Source organism: Ctenopharyngodon idella, chromosome 13 (genome assembly GCF_019924925.1).
Source record: "Ctenopharyngodon idella isolate HZGC_01 chromosome 13, HZGC01, whole genome shotgun sequence".
NCBI classification, from domain to species: Eukaryota; Metazoa; Chordata; class Actinopteri; order Cypriniformes; family Xenocyprididae; genus Ctenopharyngodon; species Ctenopharyngodon idella.
The window spans coordinates 22,436,972-22,461,774 of record NC_067232.1 but is presented as its reverse complement, the minus strand read 5'-3'; the positions used below and the strand labels follow the sequence as shown (position 1 = coordinate 22,461,774).

The 24,803-nt window shown below is 35.0% G+C and overlaps 1 protein-coding gene across 2 annotated transcripts in view; it reads left to right on the top strand.

The window, feature by feature from the left end:
* Positions 1-24,803, top strand: part of LOC127524470 (forkhead box protein N2-like) — a 65,825-nt gene that overhangs the window by 24,206 nt on the left and 16,816 nt on the right. The window contains exon 1 of one of the 2 annotated variants that reach the window (XM_051915969.1): positions 6,830-6,994. The exons of the other annotated variant lie outside the window; for it this stretch is intronic. The gene's annotated coding sequence lies outside the window, so the exon portion shown is untranslated. Of the gene's footprint in view, positions 1-6,829; positions 6,995-24,803 lie in introns of those variants that run through there. 2 annotated transcript variants of the gene reach the window in all.

Below are 24,803 nucleotides of genomic sequence, written 5' to 3'. Positions count from 1 at the left end.
TTTTTAGTTGTTTTTGTGGATCCGTGTAAACCGGGATCGTTTTGATAATGGTTTCGTCTGTACGCAAAAAAAAAGCAAAGGAAAAACTTCTCCGTTTTTAGTACATCATTGTTGTGTAAATATACCCTTAATTTTAAAAAATCAATTAACGCAGAAATTTGAGTTTAAGGGGCCGTTAGCACGACACCGTTTTCAACTAAAACCGGAAAACATTTTATGCGTTTTGGACGTTTATTTATATGACAACAGCGTTTTGGGGGCCTGAAGATGGAAACTTTTGAAATTAGGTTTCAAAGTGCAAGTTTTTGAAAACAATACCGTTATCGTCTCCATGTAATCTACAAAAACACAAATTTGTGAAAACGGTGACGTCATGCACATTACATGTTCAGTCTATAGATGCGTAGTGTTTCTTTACAAATTGACATCGCCATCTACTGGCCTGGCATGAATAATACAGCGTTTTTAGTCGTTTTTGCAGATTCGTGTGAACAGGATCGTTTTGATAATGGTTTGGTCTGTACACAAAAAAAAAGCAATGGAAAAACTTTTCCATTTTTTGCACATTATTGTTGTGTAAACATACCCTAAATTTAAAAAAAATCTATTAACTTAGAAATTTGAGTTTAAGTAGCCGTTTACACGACACCATTTTCAACTAAAACTGGAAAACTTTGTATGCGTTTTGGACTTTCATTTACACGACAACAGCGTTTTGAATGCCTGAAAATGGAAACTTTTGAAAACGGGTTTTTTGAATACCGTTATCGTCTCCATGTAAACTACAAAAAAACACAAATTTGTGAAAACGGTGTTTACGTGTGTTACGTGTTCAGTCGGCGGGTAGTGTTTCTTTACAAAGTGACATCGCCAACTACTGGCCTGGCATGAATAATACAGCATTTTTAATAATTTTCGCAGATCCGTGTGAACGGGATAGTTTTGACAACTTTGTCATCTGTACGCGCAAAATGCAATGGAGTAACTTTTCCATTTTCAGTACATTGTTGTTGTGTAAGTCAACACGCAAACTATTTAACTCATAATACTGCTGTATTTCTGAATTTAAATAGGAAATTCAATGAAAAAATATGAAAGGTGGGACTTTATTTTTTATTAGTTGAGAATTTATTGAATCAGATAAATTGGGAAAGTCATGAAAATTCTGTGATGTCAGGCATTTTTATTCCATGTTGACTTTAACGAAGGACATGTTCTTGGATCAACACGCTTGTTGGTCTTGGAGCAACATTCCGATCGACAAATCAGATTTTAGGGTTACAACATTTTTATCAACCAATTATTTGCTTCTAATTATAAGTGCAAAGGATGTTTGATAGAAATGTTATTCAAGGACCATGTCCATAGCCTGCATGGCAAATGGTGGTCAAACACCAACCCCAGTGGCAAACAGGTGGCTCCTTAACACATTCTTTGTCCTCAGAAGCAACACAAAGACACACTTATTCCTATTCTCAAGTAAGAATCCGTTCCATTTTATTTACATGATTGCTCAAAAGCTTCCTTAGGAGAATCAGGCCAAAACATTTCATAACTCAATTGCTCAGAGCCGGTCTCCTTCAAGTGTTTTATATAGTTCCTCAATCTGATTAGAACAGGCCAGCACAGAGTACAAGTCTTTTTAAAGGCTGATCTCCACTCAGCTACATTGGCGAGTTGATTGTTATATCTTGTCTCCCGACCACTGGTACTGCAACTTCATTATCTCTGGGAATTATGGGAGGGCTTGTGGGAGAACGGGGCATCTCACAAAGTGCCTCTTAGCTCTATGAATAGCTCTGATCAGGAACACGATGCTACAGTAAGGACTGAAAGGACATGACGTAGGTGAATGGATGCCATGTACTCAACGTCCTCTAACACTCGATATAATGTTCACAATATTGCTTCTCAGTGACTTTGCTTAGTAGGGTGTGTTCCTGGATCAACACCCTTTTTTAAAGCAAATATGGAATAATTTATTCAAAAATGAAAACATTATTTACTCACGCTCATGTTGTTGTTTCTCTGTGGAACACTACATTTTTGAAGAATTTGTCTGCAGTCAATTCTGATGAATATCAAAGACATCAAAACTGATTGATTTTTGTGTCTCTTGACCAAAATCTGACATGACATGTCTAAAAAACACCACATTTTATTTGAAAGCTACAATAAAAAGGGGGAAAAAACTAGCATTTTGCTTATTTGGAATAGAATGCATGAGTCAAACTGATCTGCATTAAAAAAAGCAGTAAAGTTAACTGATGCTAAAACCATTAAAAACCATTTGCATTACTTGAAATAAAATAAATGGTAGCTGAAATAAAATATAAAAAACTTATTTTATTTCAGCTAGTTGCCAAGGCAACATTTCTCATTTTCATTTCGTTTAACTTGATGTAATAAAATAAAGAAAACTAAAACTAAAATAAAAATTAATAAAACATTATTTAAATTAATATAAATATAGATTTAAAAAAATATATTTTAAAAACAACAAAACTAAAAGTAAAACAAAAATGTAAAATATAAAAATCAAAACTAATTCAAAATATTAATAAAAACTAATAGTATCTCAATACTACTTAAATACACTCTAGAATTTTTATATATATATATATATATATATATTTATATTTATATATATATATATATATATATATATATATGGGTCATTGACAAATAAGGTTTTTAAAAGTGTAAAAAAAAACCATAATGGAGATATAATTAATTTTGAAGTTTTATTAAGTGTTAACAATGAGATTATGTGGTTTTTATAATCAATTAACACTGCTTTTGTCTTTTTTTACAAGATGGACAAAATTTGTCACCAAAAAAGTCATTCGGTTCAACCAAAATTTCAGTTTTACCGAATGACAATATTATCAAACAGTGCTAACAGGCTGATATCTAGCTAGCTAGCAAAAGGACAATCAAACATTTTATATTTAGTACAAGTTTTTAAAATATTACAACATTTTCCATGTTTTATAGCGGTTGTACCAAATGACCTGATGTTTCGGGACATGCGTATGATCAAGAGAAAACATGAATTTTTCAAATAGTTAAGAGAGAGTGAGTTACTTTGCTTCATGACCATGTGGTCCTTTGAAGGTGTCTGAATGATGTCACATCCTGTCACATGATATTGACCACATGACTTGATCCAAAATGTTTCCTTTATATTGGTTACTCCGAATGACATCAATGAAATTCATTTTTCTGGACATTCTTTCTCATAACAAAGCAACGACTTCTACACATAATTTTAACACCATGTTATAAAATCATGCCAGAATAAAAAATATATACATTTATTACATTTTAAGATATTTTAATCACTAATGAAATGGCTGTATTGGCCTTTGGATGATTAAACTGAATGACATTTTGACACTTCAAAATCTTTAAAATACCTTTATATGAAGCAAAATATAATTAAAACCTTTCGGATTCAATAAAAGAGATCTAGTTGTACTACCTTACATACTTTGGATGTCATATCTTTGTTTTTTATTATTTTTAAGGCCTTGGGAAAAAAATGACCCGTCACGTCATTGAACCATATATTTATATATATATATATATATATATATATATATAAACCATTCAACATAAAAGTTTGTGTTTATAGAATATATGTTTTTGACAGCACATATATATATATATATATATATATATATATATATATATATATATATATATACTGTATATAGGGAACAAAATATGTAAAAAAGACAAAACCTGAACTCTAAGCCTAAACCAAACACTACAATCTGACTGGCTGATGGTAATATTGCTCCAGGACCAACAAGGATGTCCAGGAACGTGTCCTATAAAAGAACTTTTAATTTTTAGCATGTAAGCGAGGCAATAACTCATCTGCAACAAATCAAAGAATGGATGGTTGAATCACATCATCTTTCAGTTCACCACAAATGGCGCATTTAATTTACAAGTGACAATGTGTTGTTGACATTGTCTAGACACACATACTGAACCCCATGTGCAGTCCTGTCACGCGAGACTGAGATAAAATGGATTCAGTCGCCTTGTGTTTAGTCGATTAACAGTAATACAAATAATAAAACATTGTAGACGGTGTGTTTGATATCCCTGTGGTTCAGGATGCCAGCGGCTAACATTGACAGCAACAACAGAAAGGGTTCGTTTCCATTGCAAAAGACTGAAGAAATCCTGCTCGTCCAGTTTAAACGACAGATAAGTGTCGTATTTCATAAGGACAGACTGTTACAATGACCTGAATTCCTCTTGGTATAAATCCCCTGGCATTATCACTAAACTATGGGTTTCACAGCACGTAAGTACTAGGCTAGTGGTGCTTGAAACCTCCTTATCATCAATCATCCAATCAACAATACAGTGGTTTTCTTTGCCTGTAGCACAAATAGAGGAAATCCAGCCGTCTTGCCTCCATTTCAGGCGATGTTAGGGTAAGATGCGTGAGTGAGAAGTCTTGTGCGACTGCTTTTGCAACCATGTGTGAGAACAGCACTTTGGTGAGATGGAGCAGATGCACACAAGCAACGAGGTCATGCAGTTGTTACTGTCTCCTCCAGCCCTAGATTACTTAATCCTCATGCACTGGTTGATGGAATAATTTTCCCAGTTTACTCTAGAAAACATTGCCTGTTTTATGGTCATTTACTGTTGATTAAACAAGCACTTTAGGCGTTAACAGTGCTTTTAACCTTTCACACTGGGGATTTTTACACAGTACTTCACCCTGGGTTATTGTCTTATTAAACCTGGGGCTAAGCTTGAGTAAAACGTTTCACACTTGTAATTTAAAAAGGGGATGTGCACCCTCCAGACAGGGAATTGTGACACTAAAGGATTGTTATTTAGTTGTTTAGGAACAAACAACCAATCATAAACTGGTTCTGATAGAAAGGTGTCAGAATACACAGTGCATCAGTTTGTTGTGTATGGGGATGCATAGCCGCAGACCAGTCAGGGTGCCCATGCTGACCCCTGTCCACCGCCGAAAGAGCCAACAGTGGACATGTGAGCATCAGAACTGGACCACAGAGCAATGGAAGAAGGTGGCCTATCATAAACTTGCAATTCTGACTTTATAACTCGCAATTCTGACTTTATAACTCGCTCTTGCAGCAACATCTCTTCTCTGATGATGAGGGCGGGGCAACCTGTCACTCACATGAGATCCACCATATCAAACCACAACCATCCAATCTATTCCCCATTGACAAAATCAAGCCCCACCCTACATTTGTTCTTGTTTGCAAAGCCGTTTCACTCGGATATAAGCCACAATCGCAACTTCCGTTTCATGCCGACTTTAACAGTGCTTACGTCATAAAATATTCACATGCTGTGTTTAGTTTCACCGTCTGAGAGAAAAATGAAAATGTTGACAAAATGTTGGATTAATTACTTAACCATAACCCATATTAAAACATGAAAGATATTAAAACATGAAAGGATAGAAATTACCCCTGTGTTTTTAAATGCTTGCTTAAAAATAAGGTATAGGTTCTAAAAGTGAGTTTTCAAGAGGTGCACCGATATATCGGCCAATAAAATATGTATTAGAGATGCACTGATATATCAACTAATAATATATATTTTAGAGATGCTCCGATATATCTGCCAATAATATATGTATTAGAGATGCACCGATATATCGGCCCATAATATATATATATATATATATATATATTAGAGATGCACGATATATCGGCAATATAATTATATATATATATTAGAGATGCACCGATATATCGGATAATAATGTATATTTTAGAGATGCTCCGATATATTGGCCAATAATAATGTATTACAGATGCACCGATATATCGGCCATTAAAATATATATATATATATATATATATATATACATATTAGAGATGCTACGATATATCGGCCATTAAAATATATATATATATACATATTAGAGATAATATATCGGAATAATATATATTAGAGATGCAACGATATATTGGCCAATAATATATATATATATATATATTATATATAATATATATATATATATTAGAGATGCACCGTATATCAATAATCAGTCATTTAAAAACAGCTGATAGTCAGGGCTGATATATCCTGTCAATCAAAAGAGGGCAGGAAAATGCACTGAATTTGTGCTTTGTGTAAAGAAAATGCTAAGAAACCAGTTTGGTGTTCAATATTAATAGTAATTATATGAATTAAAAAGTAATTATATGAATTAATTATATGAAGTAATTATATGAATTATGAATAGTAATTATATGAATTAAAAACATTCAGAAAGTTTATTTTTACTTTCAAAATAAAATAATTAAAAATATAATGATTAATTATTAATTATAATGAAATTATCATTAATTTAAAAGAAGGTATAAAAGGCAGAACCCCCAAACTCGTTATCGCTCTGAATAATCGATATCGGTGGATTGATGCCACTATTTTTAGTTCCAACAGTTTTTAAAAGAGACCATATTTCTTAGTGTAAAGAACATTTTAATAATCTGAAGAACCTTTTCCACTATAAAGAAGCTTTTGTGCAGTAGAAAGATTCCAACTGATGCCAAAAGAACCTTTGTGAAAAGCCCAAATAATTTTGTATCAAACTCAGTACCAAGTTTGGAAATATTTAGGTTTAACTACAAACTAAATGGGGAAAATCATAAAACATATCCGTTGAGAGATTCACCAGAGAATATGAAGAGAATTCATATTAAGGTGAAAACACATTAAATAGAGTGGAATGGCGCGCGCCAAGAAGCTTCACCACCAGCGCTCGCGCGCGCTGCAGCAGTTGCCAGGGGATATCGAAGGGGAGGGGTTATGATTGGCTGAAGTGGGTCTGTTGCCTTGGCAACGGCAAAGGGGTTTGGTAGCGTTGCTGTGCGGCGTGATCTGTGCGCAGCGCGGATGGAGGAAACAGTTTGAGGCAGAACACTCCGACTACTGACGCGCTTCAGCGGAAAACGGGTCCGCGTGCTTGAATGTGAGTAACGAAATCCAGTTTGCCGCTTTCTGTGGTGTCGATGGAGTTTATATTTGTGTGACTGGCGCAGAAAGTTAACATTCTACATGCAAGTTCACGTGAAAAGCATGGGCGGATATCAGGCTGAGCTTCGGTTCCTGTATTGTTTCTCAAGTGCTCTTGTTTGTTGTCGTTCAGATGTCGAATTTCACGGCATTCTTACAATCGGAATCATTTAAACGCGCGCATTCCTTCGCTTCTGCCATGTGCTCGAATCCAGCAAACAACTTCTTTTGTGATCGAGGACACTTGCTCAAGTGTTCTCGCGCACTTCTGAGTGGAATACCGATATTGTACATTATTTTGAGCGTCACTCTTTTGTCTTTGCCCGACACTGATAGCGAATTCCCGCGAAACTCTTTGAGTGAACAAATCGAATTTAAAAATGTTTCAACGTTCCATTCGTTTGTGATTGGATTCTATTGTCTGTTCACATTTGTATATGTGGGTAGTTGATTAATAACCTGAATATGAACTTTTTAACATGTTTTTTTATTATTATTATTATTAATCATACTAAAAGATCATATATGATTGGTTAATACACACATATTTTCTAGTTCACATCATAACGTTACATTTATTTGAATTTATATACTTTTAGATGCTATTTTTATTTTATTTTTAGTTTAAGCGACTTGAGACAATTTAAACCTCATGTCTCTCAATTAATAGAGGTCAAAAATGTACGGGAAATGTTTAAAAATAGTTTTGGATGGAGCATGTCAACTATCAACATTTATGACTGAACTATTAAAGATTGATATTTGCCAATATCTAAATCTTTTTAATTGGAATAAATTGAAATGTTTTCATTTATGTGGTTTTCATTGGTTTACATAAAGACGTTATTGACACAACAGTTATTTTATTACTGATGGATGGATTGAGACTATTATTTGGCTATTTTGTGATTATCACCATTGGCCGATAATTATGACATTGGTTCGCCGAGTGTCAGTCTTTTCTGTTGTCGAATATTGTTTTGTGAATTAGATGAGTACATAAGTGAATCAGCATTGGCCACCCTCCTTTCTAGATATTGCTATTGGCGTTGGTTATTTAAAAAAACGTATTGTTTGATCACTGCTCTTAATGTAAATGAAACTAAAATGTGTTACAAACATTGTAAGTCACTGTCATGGGTTATGTGAGTCATAACACCTACACTGCCAGAAATCTGTTGACATGCATGCTTGCCATACCACCTGTGTCAGGGATGTTTTTGACAGTTAACTTTACTTGGTAAATAACTTAGTTCCTCTCAGGTCTTGGTCAAAACATCCATCCGTTCTCGCAGCATTTTGAAAATGAGCCTGTCCGTTGCCTGCTGCGGCGTCCATATGAGCTCCATTCACTGGAAGCTTGACCTCATTGACATGATGCAATCTGTTCACAGGATAATCACTTTCAGATCAAGTCTGCTCATTGATTGAATATCCTTTGCTACTTTTCCCCAAGGCTCAAGTCACAACAACTTATTATGCCAATGATCACATCTCCAATTCATAGCCTTGATTTTGAATCCCTTAAAGTCTTGGCATGGCATCGCTTCACGAGAAAGTTAGCTGTGGGAATTCTCTTCTAATCTTATCAAGAAGATGTTTTTATGATGCCTGCTGTGGTCACATGTATTGTGTAGAGGTTAATGTTTGACACCAGTAGTAATTGCAAAATATTGTCGGCTGGAAACGGGAATTTGGTGAACAAGCATTGGTTGCTCGTAATGCTTAGCCCTAATTAAGAAGTACCTCATTGATGTTAAGATTATTAATTGAGTTAAAGTCAGACTGTTTAATTGTGCAGTTGAGAGGGTGGAGGGTTGGTCAGTTCTTGAATTTCAACAGATGTTGTTTGTTGACAGCAAGACCCAAGATAAACAGCACACAAAGACGACAAGAAGATAAAAGATACAACCTGTTGTTTAACTGCCAGTTGAACGGACTCCCAGGAGTTTGTAAATTTGCAGTGAGTCTTTTGAAAGTTAAACGTTTCAGTTGGAACCCTAAAAGGTTTTAGTCTTCTAGTGTATATAAACCTGTTTAAGTTCCTAAAAGAAATTTTTATTTGTGTAGTTATATTTTAAAGAACCCAGAAACCAATGCACTGATCTGAAAAGGCTTTAATGTAACATCAATAATTAGTTTACTCTTCAAAAAGTCATAAAGCTCAAATCATAAACCGTATGGAAAAAGTGCAAAGAATACTGAAAAATCTTTGTTTTCGGTCGTATTAGCCTTCAGGTCAACATGACATCAAAATGGACACTTTTTACTTTCTTAACACATATTTTTGGTCTTATTGTGAAAGAGTCATACACTCTAAAAAAAAAAAAAAAAAAAAATGCTGGGTTAAAAACAACCCAAGTTGGGTTAAATATGGACAAACCCAGCGTTTGGGTTGTTTTAACCCAACGAATGGGTTGTTTTGGGTTAAATTAATATTTGCCCAACATGCTGGGCAGTTTTATTTAACTCAACTATTGTTTAAAAATGACTGTATGTCTGGCTTAAAATGAACCCAAAATAGGTTAGAAATTAAAAATCAGACACATAATTACTAGAGGAAACAATAATAATCAAAGGGTGAACATTTATTAATAAGCAATTTAATAAATGTTTATTATTTAATTATTATTTATTAAACTTAATAAATGTTCATTTATTAAACATATTAATAAATGTTAATTTCCAACATATTTTGAGTTCATTTTAAGTGAGCAATACATTAATTTTTAAATAAAACTACCCAGCAGGTTGGGTCAAACATTTAATCACTGTCCATTTTTAACCCAACTTGGGTTGTTTTTAACCCAGCATTTTTTAGAGTGCTCATTATAAAAAATTGTCTTCATGATCTTTTGCTTAAATATAATAATCTGCGCCACCCATGAAATGGCTTTCCTTTTCCGCTGACATCACCAAGCCCTCTAATTTTTTGTCCCCCTCCCCTCCAACCACCTGTCATTGAGATTAAACACCATCTAATCAATTCTTTATGCATAAATTTAAAGGGATAGTTCACCCAAAAATGAAAATTATCTCATGATTTACTCACCCTCAAGCCATCCTAGGTGTATATGACTATCTTCTTTCAGACGAACACAATCTGAGATATATTTAATAATATCCTGGCTCTTCCAAGCTTTATAATGGGAGTGAATGGGGGGCGAGATTTTGAAGCCCATATAAATGCATCTATCCATCATAAATATAATCCATACGACTCCAGGGGGTTAATAAAGACCTTCTGGGTTTTTGTAAGAAAAATATCCATATTTAAAACTTTATTAACTATAATAACTAGCTTCCGGCCATATGCATCGATTTGCAGCGGAATAGTGACCTCTGACCCCACACATGACGTAATGATGAACACGGAAGCACAGCGGATAAAGCAAAACAAAACACCGGTCACGAATTAGAAGTGTAAAACGAAATTTTTTAAAGAGAAATGTTGGTTGATTTCGATATAATTGAAGAGGAGCTTAAATTTGTTGCACAGCCCTATTTGTTTAAATCGTGAAACGCGTCTAAGCTTACGATACTCCTACATCCTGCGTCATACATCACGGGTTACTCTTGACTTGCACAGTATGCGACCGGTTTTCTGGCAGAAGCTAGTTATTTTAGATTATAAAGTTATAAATATGTATATTTTTCTTCCAAAAACCCTTCACTTCAGAAGGTCTTTATTAACCCCCTGGAGTCGTATGGATTACTTTTATGATGGATGGATGCATTTTTTTTTGTTTCAAAATCTCGCCCCCCATTCACTCCCATTATAAAGCTTGGAAGAGCCAGGATATTTTTAAATATATCTCAGATTGTGTTCGTCAGAAAGAAGATAGTCATATACACGTAGGATGGCTTGAGCGTGAGTAAATCATGAGATAATTTTCATTTTTGGGTGAACTATCCCTTTAAGATGAATCATTTTTTTTCCTCCTCATTCAATAACATGTTTCACTCAAAACATCATATTATGGAAGTAAATTGTTTACAAACACAGTTTCATGTTCATGAAAGTGAGATAGTGTTCATTTCTTGTAGGTAATTCTATAGATTTGATACATTCTTCTATTACGATTGTTTTGATTGTAAATACCTCTGCAGAAATTGAAATTAGATGACCTGGTGGTAGAAGTCCGCCCTTGGGCTGATCTATGAATTCTGGGAATTTTTTTTCACGTCACGTCAAGTTACTGTCCCATTGAGAGCCTCTTACTCAAGCGAACGGTGAATAAACCCCCTCACTGGTGTGTTTTAATGGACCACTCAAGTTAGTACTCCTTTCATTTCTTTCAGTCGCCCACATCACCGAGGCAAAACACTTTTGAAAAGCATTGGAAGCGTTCCGGAATGCCTGTAAAGAACGGAAGTGTTCACTGATGAGGATGTGAACTGGCTGAATGGATATTTCTCCGGATGGGTGTTGCAGACATTGTGGGATGTCCTGTCTTAGACGTGGAACTAAACACTCAAGGGAAACTCTGGGTCCGACATGTTTCACGACAGGCCAATTATGTCACGCATGTTGAGAACTAACTCTGAAACAAAGCCGGAAGATGATTGAAAACCAGAATATGTCGGTTGCATGTTTAGTCAGCGATGTAGGGAAGTTTTGCTGTGGCTCACTTGACAACATCAGAAGTGATGGACGTTGAATTGTTGATGTGGGTTTATTGAGCTGATGTCATTCACCTGTGCGTGACCCCGTCCTGACTAGGTTTGGGAATCAGAATTTACACTGAATGTTTTCCATGATTTACTTCATCAAAAGCATTAAAAGAATTCTGAAAGAAATCACAATCACTGAATTCCATGTATAATTCCCATCACTAGTCACACCTCATCCGCCCATTTTCTGGAATCAGTCACCGGGCCGTGTTGACGCTCGTCTGTTGATACTATCTGGCCTTTGTTTGCAGGTGACTGTTTGTAACGACTGCAGCTGCACGTCACTCATCAGATAGACGTCGCCTCCCTTCTCGTCCTCCTCCTCCCTATTATCTGTTTTCTTCTTTCCACCCGATCAGGAGGAGGGACATACCCCAAGATCTCCAAAGGCCGCAGTTGTCTTGGTTACTTGTGCGCACTAATCCAATATAGGTGGATGCTCCAAAACTGGGTTGCAAATGTAAAAATAGTGCTTTCCTCTTGAGCAGACCTTCCTTGAGCTCCATCAGAAAGGCAGTTTCTTACTTAGAAGTTAGGAAATGTTAATTATGTTGTGATTTTTGCCTGAATGCTTTGGGTACTTGGGGCAGTTCCATATTTCTTTCACTGTTTTCACTTCCCGACAAAGACAGGAAGTGTTTTAACAGTAGTGCAACAGCAAATGATGTTTGTTGACACTTCATGCGTATTATTATATATTTCACAGGGCTGTCAATCAATTAAAAAAAATATAACATGCCAATTATTTGTTCAGATTTATTGCATATTAATATTATTAGCTAAAAATTTCCCAAATGATTAAAGACAAAACGTTTCTTTAAAGTCAGTGTAAATTGTTTTGTCTTTATATCATTGAATGTACACTCTAAAAAATGCTGGGTTAAAAACAACCCAAGTTGGGTTAAATATGGACAAATCCAGCATATTGGGTTAAATGTTTGACCCAACCTGCTGGGTAGTTTTATTTAACTCAACTTTTGTTTAAAAATGACTATATGTCTGGCTTAAAATGAACCCAAAATATGTTGGAAATTAAAAATCAAACACTTAATTACTAGAGGAAACCATAATAATTAAAAGGTGAACATTTATTAATAAGCAATTTATTATTTATTAAATGTTCATTTAATAAATGTTAATTTCCATCTCATTTAGGGTTCATTTTAAGCGGGCAATACAGTAATTTTTAAACAATAATTGAGTTAAATAAAACTACCCAGCAGGTTGGGTCAAACATTTAACCCAATCGCTGGGTTTGTCTATATATTTAACCCAACTTGGGTTGTTTTTAACCCAGCATTTTTTTTAGACTGTATAGTCCATAATCCACAACAATCCATTTTGCAGTCGAGTTTTGTTAAAAGTTGTTCACATCAAATGCGTTGTTGCATTCTGGCTGCAGTATTTTTTATTGCTTTTCTACATGCATAAACGTGAGATTAATTTAGTTAATTATTTGGCATATTTTTAATGACACTAAATTAATGTTACATTAACAGTCCAAGTATTTTATCATTTTTTTAGTGCAGCCCCAAGAATGATGGGAAATATAGTTTGGTCGCACAAACCTGTAACCTTGAAAATCGGATGGAATGAGAAGTATTGTCAGGAAAGAGGTTATACAGTAAATATTCACAGTTGCAATTTATTATAATTAATAAATTTCCTTAACTGACACGCCCCTTACTCAAAAAGTTTGAGGTTAAAGGGTTAGTTCACCCAAAAATGAAAATTCTGTCATTTATTACTCACCCTCGTTCCACACCCGTAAGACCTTCATTCATCTTCAGAACTCAAATTAAGATATTTTTGATGAAATCCGAGAGGTATACGACTCGTCCATAGACCGACACTTTCAAGGTCCAGAAAGGTACTAAAGACATCGTTAAAACAGTCATGTGATGCAGTGGTTCAAGCTTAATGTTATGAAGAGACGAGAATACTTTTTGTGCGCAAAAACAAAACAAAAATAACGACTTTATTCAACAATCTCTTCTGTGTCATTATCCTTACGCAGCTGACACACACCGAAGACTTCCGTGTTTACATCTGAATGCAGGCTCAGTATTGGCCAAAGCTGATCACGTGATCAGCACGACGCATGCGTGTGATGCTGACACAGGAGCCGGCCAATAACGAGTCGGCGTTCTGACGTAGAACCTGGAAGCGCTGGACGTAAACAACGTATGAGAATGACACAGAAGAGATTGTTGAATAAAGTCATTACTTTTGTTTTGTTTTTGCACACAAAAAGTATTCTCGTCTTTTTCATAACATTAAGGTTGACCCATTGCAGTCACATGACTGTTTTAACGATGTCTTTAGTACCTTTCTGGTCCTTGAAAGTGTCGGTCTATGGAAGAGTCGTATACCTCTTGGATTTCATCAAAACTATCTTAATTTGTGTTCTGAAGATGAACGAAGGTATTACGGGTGTGGAACGACATGAGGGTGAGTAATTAATGACAGAATTTCATTTTTGGGTGAGTTTTTCCGCTGATAATCACGACGTTGTGGTGGCGCTCAGTGAGCTCATCTCATAAATGCGATAATTCCGACATGACTTGAAGGAAGCACAAGTGCATTTGATGGATTAACCAGCAGGTTTAGGACGAGTCATCCGTGGCTCATTAAATTCCTAAGACTGTTTATCTGGGATGAGAGACTCTTTCGTCATCCTGCATCCGTCAGTTGGTTGCAAACAGCGTTGTTTTGCAAAGAATCTCACGTGGCGGGCCCTCGTCGTGCGTTTCCCTCCCCCTTCGATCTCCGCGTCTGTCGTGGCTCCGCACAGGGGATTTGATACATGCTGCCATTAGTGGCCGTTCTCCCATTGAAAGCGATGCTAATGTGACCGTTGGCCTGATTGCGAGGGAGAAAGTGAGGATCTGGACGTGCCTTGTGTCACTGGTAACAATGGCCCTTTGTGTAGGTCACTCCTTGCTCAATACATGGGGTTTGTTTAATTGAGAAAGCAATAGGACAGCAACGTTACCCTCGGACAAGACTAGATTACACACACACCAGTGCAAAAACAAGAACTACCGGATTGGCAGATGACAGTTTTTATTATCTGTGCAACAGTGCAAAACTCGGTGCAAGAAAACGGAGGCTGTTTGAGCTGAATTTTAGCGATGGGATTCATAAGGAATTGTCCTTAATTACATGTCACAATCAATGTGTTTTTGCCTGAAGTTTGCATGTCTGTAACTCAAGAAGTATTAAAGATATTTTAATATCCTTTTAGATTCTGGTTCTTAACTAACTTTCCTTTTGGTATCTTTATTTTAAAGGCCCTCGATGGTTCAGTCCCAGAGATATGGAGATCTTAATGCGGCTCCATGAGTAAATTGTTAAATTGTACACATTTTCAGTGGTCAAAAATCAAATGTGGGTCACTTTGCATACAGCTGATACTTCTTTCTTTTAAAGAGGAATATCTGAAGAACAAATAATGTTGAAACTAGAAATGTATCTCGTGTTTTTCTATCAACTCAATTGCATAGCTGTCTGAGTGCCATGAATGTTCCTTTTCCAAAGTTTGCATGCCTGTAACTCAAGAAGTATTCAAGATATCTTAATATCCTTTTAGATTCTCATTCTTAATAAACTTTCCTTTTGAAATCTTCATTTTGAAGGCACTATATAATTCAGTCCCATAGATATGGGGATCTCAAAGCAACTCCATGTTCAAATTGTTGAATTTTACCCATTTTCAGTCATCGAAAACCAAATGTGGTTCACTTTGCACAGGTATGTCCTATGCAATTGAGTTGATAGAAAAACATTTCTTGTTATAGATCATTATTTGTTCTTCAGATATTCCTCTTTAAAAGAAAGAAGTATCAGCTGTATTCAAAGTGACCCACATTTGGTTTTTGACCACTAAAAATGTGTACAGTTTACTCATGGAGCCGCATTAAGATCTCCATATCTCTGGGATTGAACCATCGAGGGCCTTTAAAATGAAGATACCAAAAGGAAAGTTTGTTAAGAACCAGAATCTGAAAGGATATTAAGATATCTTTAATACTTCTTGAGTTACAGACATGCAAACTTGAGGCAAAAAACACAAGAAGTGCTTTTTGCCATTTTTGAACTGTCACCATTGGCATATTATGAAACAAAGATTGCTAAAGTCAACAGATTTTACTAATAGATCTACCAATCTCTGTGTAAAAATAAAATAAAGACACTGCCATCTTTCTAAAGTCATTTTTACACCCCTCTAATTTGGCTCCAAATCTCATTTTGACCCCCTCTACAAAACAGTAGATTACTCAAAAAATATACATCGGTGACATTTAATATTTTGGCTTTCATCACTGTTTATGTTTGTCTTTCTTCAGAAAAAATATTTAAAAAATCAAAAATTTGAGACGAACTGGATAATTTAAGTGAGCACTGAGGTGATTTTAAGGCCATCTTGCCTACTAGGGTCAAGATTGGCATGGCAAGTTGCACGGTATAAAGTTTGCACTCTTTTAGCTGTGGACGTTCACTTCTCTGTCAAAGCAGAATTATTTTTGTGAAATGGTTCACATACAGTCACTTCCTCTTGTAGTTGCACTGAAGCTTGTCTTGACAGTGCAGTCACATGTAGATTCATGTTTCCAAAACAAAGTCGACTGATAGATAGCACACAAGATTCAGGAAGTTACTTGAACCTTGTTAAATTAAAAAAACGCCACATTATATTACTGTGTAAGAGTGTTCTTTGTGGGGGGAAAAAGCTGTTTGGCTGTGATTGAACTTAAGTGGGCTCATACCCGGTGAGATCATATAATATTTCCTCTTGACTCATTTCTCGACTGAACACATTAAGATTGAGAAACAATCGGTTAGAAGAAATGGCTCATTTCTAGAGAGACCTTGAACACTCAGGCCTAGTTCACTTATAGTAGGACTCAATGAATCTGTGCTTTTGTTAGGTTTCGTTTCAGTATTGACAGCGTTTACATTTACATTTAGCAGATGCTTTTATTCAAAGCGATTTACATTGCATTTAATGTATGCGTTTTATGATTTTCCTGGAAATTCCCTGTTGAACTAGGTAATTTCTACATCAGTACAAATTAAATGTTTCATTGTTCATGTTCAACAAAATACTGATGACTAATAAAAAATCTGCAAGAGCAATGTTTGTGTCACCAACTAGCTCGCAGTACGATTCACGCCACTTCAGAATTAAAATTTCCTGATAATTTACTCACCCCCATGTCATCCAAGATGTTCATGTCTTTCTTTCTTCAGTCGAAAAGAAATGAAGGTTTTTGAGGAAAACACTCCAGGATTTTTCTCCATATAGTGGACTTCACTGGGGTTCAACGGGTTGAAGGTCCAAATGTCAGTTTCAGTGCAGCTTCAAAGAGCTCTACACGATCCCAGACGAGGAATAAGAGTCTTATCTAGAGAAACCATCAGCCATTTTCTAAAAAAAAATAAAAATATATTTACTTTTTAACCACAAATGCTCGTCTTGCACTGCTCTGCGATGCTCCACGCATTACGTAATCATGTTGGAAAGTTCACGCGTGACGTAGGTGGAAGTACCGATCCAGTGTTTACAAAGTGAACGTGCAAAGACTTAAAAAGGTAAAACAATGATCTCAGACAACTTTGAAGTTGGAGGAGAAAATGAGTTTTTCGCCCTACTTCCTCCTACATCACACGTTCCAACATGATTACGTAATGCGTGGCACATCACAGAGCAGTGCAAGATGAGCATTTGTGGTCAAAAAGTATATATTTTTTATTTTTTTTTAGATGGTTTCTCTAGATAAGACTCTTATTCCTCGTCTGGGATCATGTAGAGCTCTTTGAAGCTGCACTGAAACTGACATTTGGACCTTCAACCCGTTGAACCCCAGTGAAGTCCACTATATGGAGAAAAATCCTGGAATGTTTTCCTCAAAAACCTTCATTTCTTTGACTGAAGAAAGAAAGACATGAACATCTTGGATGACATGGAGGCGAGTAAATTATCAAGAAATCATGTTAACAGGCAAAAAAAAAAATTGCTTTTACAGTGATGACCTTTCTCTGATAAAAGAACATCTTATTCAGCACAGTCGTCTTGCTCTAATCATGGAATTCCTGGAAATTATTTCCTTGATATCAGCGGCTGATAGTGTGACGCTATATTAAGACATAAGTATGGACAATATATCACCTGACCTCTACAGCTCTCACACTGTCGGCAGAGTTAAATGAGTGTCAAACTATTTTCCATGCGCGGTTGTATTTTTAGTCTCGCCTCCGTAACGCTTTTCTCTCTCTGAACTTATTAGCCTACTTCTGTGAAAGACTTTTGCTTCCCAGCGGAGCGGCGTGGGAACGCTTGTCATAATACCTGGAGTATTAGTCCATGTTCTTAATGAAACGTCTTTATGACTTTCAGCGTATTGAAAGTCATCAGTGGTGTTTGCACAGGGCTTTAAGACACACCTGTGTGTGTTTGACATAGAGGTGGGACGGTCTTGTCTTCAAGTCAACTGACAACCGTGAATGAGCCGGGAGGTTCGAGGCATGATTGTGACACATGGTTTAACACGTCCAAACGGCTGATAAAGGGTGTGGTGACACCCTCTAGGGCACAACAGCACAACTCTCGTCTTTTAAACGCTGCTTTCTGTATGTTGCTGTCCTTGCAAAGTCTTTCTCTTTTGCTTTTGCCATTCCAGATGTTGATGTTTTCCCTCTTTCTTTGCCCATGCAGTTTATTTTAGGGCTCAGAACTGAGGCGCAGTGATCTCTCATAATGCTGGCCTCAGCATTTCCAGGACGTATTGATCTCTGTCCATTAGACGCTCTATCTTACTCGGCAAAACATCACCCCACCTGATGCCGAGGGATAAAACGGTCTCCTTCTGATGGCTTTTTAGGTCATCGGCTTCATTTTCACATTCTTCTTGGTGACCTCAGGAAAAGCCAGCTGGATTTATGTGTCGTAGACTATAGCCCTTCAGGAGCTTTCATGGGTCAGAAATGGTTTTTGGTGGTAGTGTACACACCTGCCAACCTTTTTGATTACTCAATTGCAAGTTATCAATAATTAACAATTACATAATGCAGTTTACGCAGGATATATGAGCTATTATGAGGGTAGAAAGGACTTTTAAAGGCTGGACCTCCATGAATTATGGAGCAGGCTATCAGTTTTCCTCCTGTGTAAAATCTGTGCTGTTTTCATGCTCCCAGATTGGAGGGAAACGCTGGCTTGGTTTGGCTTTAAATATTGCAAGAGATGCCTTCAATCATTAAGATGAAAGTTAAGGAGTAGGAAACATTTTCTTTAGAAGCACAATCTTAGAAAAAAAAAAAGGTTCATTATAGAGCTCTAAGAATGCTTTATGCAAAATATAATCCCTTAATCATCCTGATTAGATGGTGAAAACATGATTTTTATTGTAAATTTTTCATTTATTTTTGCTAATTTTAGTAAATTTTCACATTAGCGTGCACATCCTACGCTGTTATTAATACGGGGATCGGCTGGAAATAGCGACCTCTCCTGGATTGATTTGGTATTAAAGGGTTAGTTCACCCAAAAATGAAAATAATGTCATTTATTACTCACCCTGATGTCGTTCCACACACATAAGACCTTCGTTAATCTTTGGAACACAAATTAAGATATTTTTGTTGAAATCCGATGGCTCAGTGAGGCCTGCATAGCCAGCAATGACATTTCCTCTCTCAAGATCCATTAATGTACTAAAAACATATTTAAATCAGTTCATGTGAGTACAGTGGTTCAATATTAATATTATAAAGTGATGAGAATATTTTTGGTGCGCCAAAAAAAAACAAAAATGACTTATATAGTGATGGCCGATTTCAAAACACCGCTTCATGAAGCTTCGGAGCGTTATGAATCAGCATGTGTGAGAAAATCAAAGCCATAAATCTAAACCGGTTGTGTTCCAAATTTGAGGTTGAAATCTCAAAAAATGAGCTTTCAGTAAGATTTTGTTTGGCTGCAGTACCAAAAGTTTCCACTAGATGAAATTCGTCTCCCATTTATTTCCAGTGCGCTCGTTTTTGACCATGAGGAGCACGAGTGTGACTATTTTTTTTTTTCAGGACCATTTAACCTTTTTAAATCATGTCCATGATTTATTTTTGTGTGTGTGTGTGTGTGTGTGTGTGTGTGTGTGTGTTCACACAGCAAATGCCAAAACCTTTACCAAGTTTCATACCATTCCGATGAAGTAAAAAACTCTTTAAAAAAAAAAAAATTGGTCAAAAATGACCAAAAAACATTTTTTGTCTTATATTAGATGTTCATTAAGTTAAAATATGTTCTAGTTAAATGGTTAAGAACAGAAACTGCAGTTTCAAACGGATAGTTCACCCCGAAATTAACATTGTCATCATTTACTCTCCCTCATGTTGTTCCAAACCTTTCTGAAAAATATCAAAGTTTTTTGCCTATACAAAGAAAGTTAAGAGGTCTAATGTTGTTGCAAAAAATCTTTTTTGTGGTCTGCAGAAGAAGAAAAAAAGTCATACATGTTGGGAATGTATGAAGCCAATAAGAGGACATGGTGATAGAAAAAAATATGAGAAGAAAATTATGGGAAAAATATGTTAGTGGTTAGTTCCTCGAGAAACTATTGTGAGAAAAATGCAAAAGCATTGAAATATTTGTCCTCCCATCTCATATTTTTCCATCACCAGAACTTTTGCATTTCCTGGAGAAACTTTACATTGACTTGCAAAAACGCAGACGGAATCGCAGAATCCAGTCATAAGAACGGAAATTTACTGTATAAGATGGAATTTATATAATGTAGTAATAATAATAATAATAATAAATTATTCTATTTATTAAATCTATTAAATCTAAATTTAAGGAATAATCACAATTTTTCCATTTTAACTGTAAAGCTCTGTTTTGCAGCACTTTGTTTGACAAAAAAAGTTTGTTTAATGTCATATGATTAAAAGATAAATTAAATCAATGTTTTATGCCTTCATTTGATTGCCAGACAAACTTAAAATACACTACACAGAACTTCTGAAAAAATAAAAACAAAACATTTCATAAAAACAATTTTTTTTTATTCATTTTTATGAATTCAATTATTTAGACATGCTTTTTGATTGTTAAAATTTAAGTAAACCATTAAAATAGAATCTAGACAACAAATTTGATAAAAAATATATAACAGAATTTGAGAAAAAAATAAAGCAGATTTCATAGGGCCTAAAAAATGTAATTTTTGTTAAACCTTTAATAAATTGTTGTTAAATTGTATAAGTTTTATGATTTCAATTAATTAGACATGCTTTTTGATTACTCCAATTTAACTTAACTATTACATTAAAACGGAAGAAGAACAGAATCCAGAAAAATTCAAATGGAAAAAAAACGGAATTTGGAAAAAAAAAAAAAAATGGAATTTAGGAAAAATAAAACGGATTTCTTTGTAATGGCCTCAAGTCAGAAATATCATGCAGGAATATCCCACATCTTTAACATCCATGGAATCTTTCCATTCCACAAATGTTCTTTAGATTTTAAAGAAAAAAGTAGTTCTTTTTAGGAACTGTTGACTGACAGGTTCTTTGAGGAACCCAAAATGCTTCTTCTATGACATCACTGCGAAAACACCCTTTTGGAACCTTTATTTTTAAGAATGTATAGTTAGAAAAAAATTGCAATTTTAAAAATGATCACTGCAGAAAACAAGCTGCTGCTTTAAGACGGAAGAGATTGAAAGGGTCCCGTCGCCGGCACCTGCCTCCCTCTCTCATGAATGAAAGGCTTGGCATTGAATGGGAATTTTAACTTGCAGATGAGCCGGTGGCATCTCTGTGATCAGACCCCGGTGTCGTCTTCCCCGCTACAACCATCCCTCATTAGCGCTCGCTCTCCCTCCCTCACAAGTGCGCCATTACCGACCGCCGCTTTGATGCCGCTTGATAAGAGCACCGATAATTATGATAATCACAACGGCAATGATAATCGACTATGAGCTAATCACATAAAAACCACTTCCCCTTGTTGCTCGACAGCGGTGCTCAAACGTAAGGAAGTGTGCTGGCTTTTTGGGCCACCGGCTCCCCCGCTACTACCCAGCAGCACCTGGGAATTATTAGGGCTATGCTGCTCGGTGTAGGTCAGAGTTTGTGTTGCTAATAGGGGTTAATGAACTACCCAGAGGCTATAGAGCGGAGCGCGATTGAAGTTAATGGGTTAACAGGAGCAGTCTTGTGTGTATGGTAATGACTCCGGTGAGTTAAGGGTACTTACACAATTACAACACAGTAAAGGCAACGAGTCACATCAACATGTCTAGTAAACTGAACCGTTATGCATGCTTGAACGTCACACACACACACACAGTCTTGACTCTGAGCTGCGTTGTATTTCTCAGTGTTCTGTTTTAAATTAATTTTATTTCTTCTTTAAAGTTTTTATTTATTTATTTGGTTTTAGACATTTTATTTTGTTCAGTTTTTTTATTTTTATTTAATATATTTTGTTTATTTTGTAATTTAATTAATTTTTTTTTTTTTTTTTCTAAGATTTGTTTTGAAAATTGGGATGTGAATCCTCAGAACATATATTTACTTATATTTTTTTTTAATTTTTCTTTTTTATTCTAAGATTTATTTTGAGAATTGGGATGTGCATCCTCAAAATAAAATAAAAAATACATTCTGAGGTTGCACATCCCAATTCTCAAATAAATCTTAGAGAGAGAAAAAAAAAAAAAAAAAAAAAAATACATAAAAGAAAAGAAAAAATGTTCTTTTTTTCACATTTTATTTATTTATTATTCCCTCAGTGTTGTTTTATATTATTTTTTTATTTCATTTTTTAAAGTTTTTTATTTTGTTTTAGTTTTTTTTTTGTTTTGTTTTTTTGTTCTGTTTTATTATTTATTATTTAAAAATATAGTATTTTTATTTTGTAATTTTATTTTTTTATTTCAAAATTGTTTTTATTTTTTTATTTTATTTTTTTTTCAATTTTTTTAAGAATTGGGATGTGCATTCTCAGAACATATATTTTATTTTTACATTTTTTTATTTATTTTTCTACGATGTATTTTGAGAATTGAGTTGAATTATTTTGAGAAAAAATGTAAAAAAATTAAATAATAATAAAAAAAACAGACCACTGAGGGGAAATATATATATATATATATAATATATATATTCCTCAGTGCTCTGTTTTATATTATTTTTTTAATTTAATTTAATTTTTAAAGTTTTTATTTATTTGTTCTTTTTTATATTTCATTTAATATAGTATTTTTTTAGTATTTGTAATTTTAATAAAAAGATTTAAATATTTTTCTTTCTAAGATTTATTTTGAGAATTGGGATGTGCATTCTCAAAAAAAAGAAAAGAAAAGAAAAAATATTTTCTGAGGAAGCACATCCCAATTCTCACGCACATCCCAATTTTTAATTCTTTTTTTTTTTCCCCATAGATTATTTTGAGAATTGGGATGTGTATCCTCAGAACATTTTTTTTTTTTTTTTTTTTTTTTTTTTTTCCTTTTCTTTTTAAAGTTTTGCAAGCATGTTCACTACGCTGTGTGTCATGGCTCAGACTTTCCCCAACCTTTTGAAGGAAGATTTCCATGTTTGTGTTTTGGGCTTTGGGGAGGAAGCTTCGCTTTAATGCATTCGGGCAGTTCCGTTGCTGCCTGACATGTCTGATAACTCCACTTTCCTGAGAGTTATGATTCATCATGCACTGCTTATGACTTATTTATTAATTTTACTGTTTCCATGGCGCTCCTCTCAACCTTTCATTTGCTCACTCATTCTCCGCGAGCTCTTTTCCAGTTGTCTCTCCATGTTCTCCTTTGATCAGATCATCTTGTGTCTTCTCTGGACCTGAAGTTTTTCTGACGCTCCAAGTTCTTGCTCATTTCTGAGTTTGTGTTTCCTAAAGAATTTACTTGTGTCCTTGTCAGCCATTCACTATATGTACGTTTCTCATTTATTTTGTGTAAAAATATAATTTATTAATAATTACAATAACATTGATTTCCATTAAGTTTTAATGGTAACTTCAGCAATAGAGTCAGATGTTGATTCAGTAAACGATCTGACACATTTAGTTCATTCAGCGAAAGATTCGTTCAAACTCTTGGCTTACTCTCTTTAGTAGGTTCTTATTTTGAACAAGTAATTACTTTGCGACCGCTTAAAGGATTAGTTCACTTTCAAATAAAATTTTCCTGATAATTTACTCACCCCCATTTCATCCAAGATGTCCATGTCCTCCTTTCTTTGTTTTCATCAAAAACCTTCATTTCTTTTCGACTGAAGAAAGAAGGACATGAACATCTTGGATGACATGGGGGTGAGTAAATTATCAGGAAAATTTTATTTGAAAGTGAACTAATCCTTTAAAAGTTCTATATAGTATGTATATAATCCGCCATTTTGTCATTGTCATGTGACCTATCAGCATCAGTTGCATCGCTTCATTGCCATTCACAAATCCTCTCCCACGGCCTCATGGGATAGTAAAGTGTCCATCGTATGCACCTTTTAGAAATAGTAGGTCATCCGGGTACTTTTTGCGTACTCTTTTATGAGTACTGTGAATTCGGACATACTACTTTTGTCACATACAGTTTTTCAGCCACTATATAGTAGATAAGTATGCATTTTCTGATGCAGACTAGGTCTTTTTGAACGATTCTCTGCAAGAACCGACTCATACCAGTCATTTGTTCTTGAATTGGAATATACTGATAACGCTGTTTTTGATTCACTAAAAAGAACCATTCATAAGAGTCATTTGTTCTTGAATTAGAGTGTACTGATTGTGCTGTATGTTTTTGATTCACTGAAAAGAATCAGCTCATAAGAGTTGTTTGTTTGTGAATTGGATTGTACTTGGTTCTTTTTAGTGAATCACAAACATACAGCGCAATCAGTACACTCCAATTCAAGAACAAATGACTCTTATGAATGGTTCTTTTTAGTGAATCACAAACATACAGCGCATTCATAAGAGTCATTTGTTCTTGAATTGGAGTGTACTGATTGCGCTGTATGTTTGTGATTCACTAAAAAGAACCAGCTCATAAGAGTCATTTGTTCTTTAATTG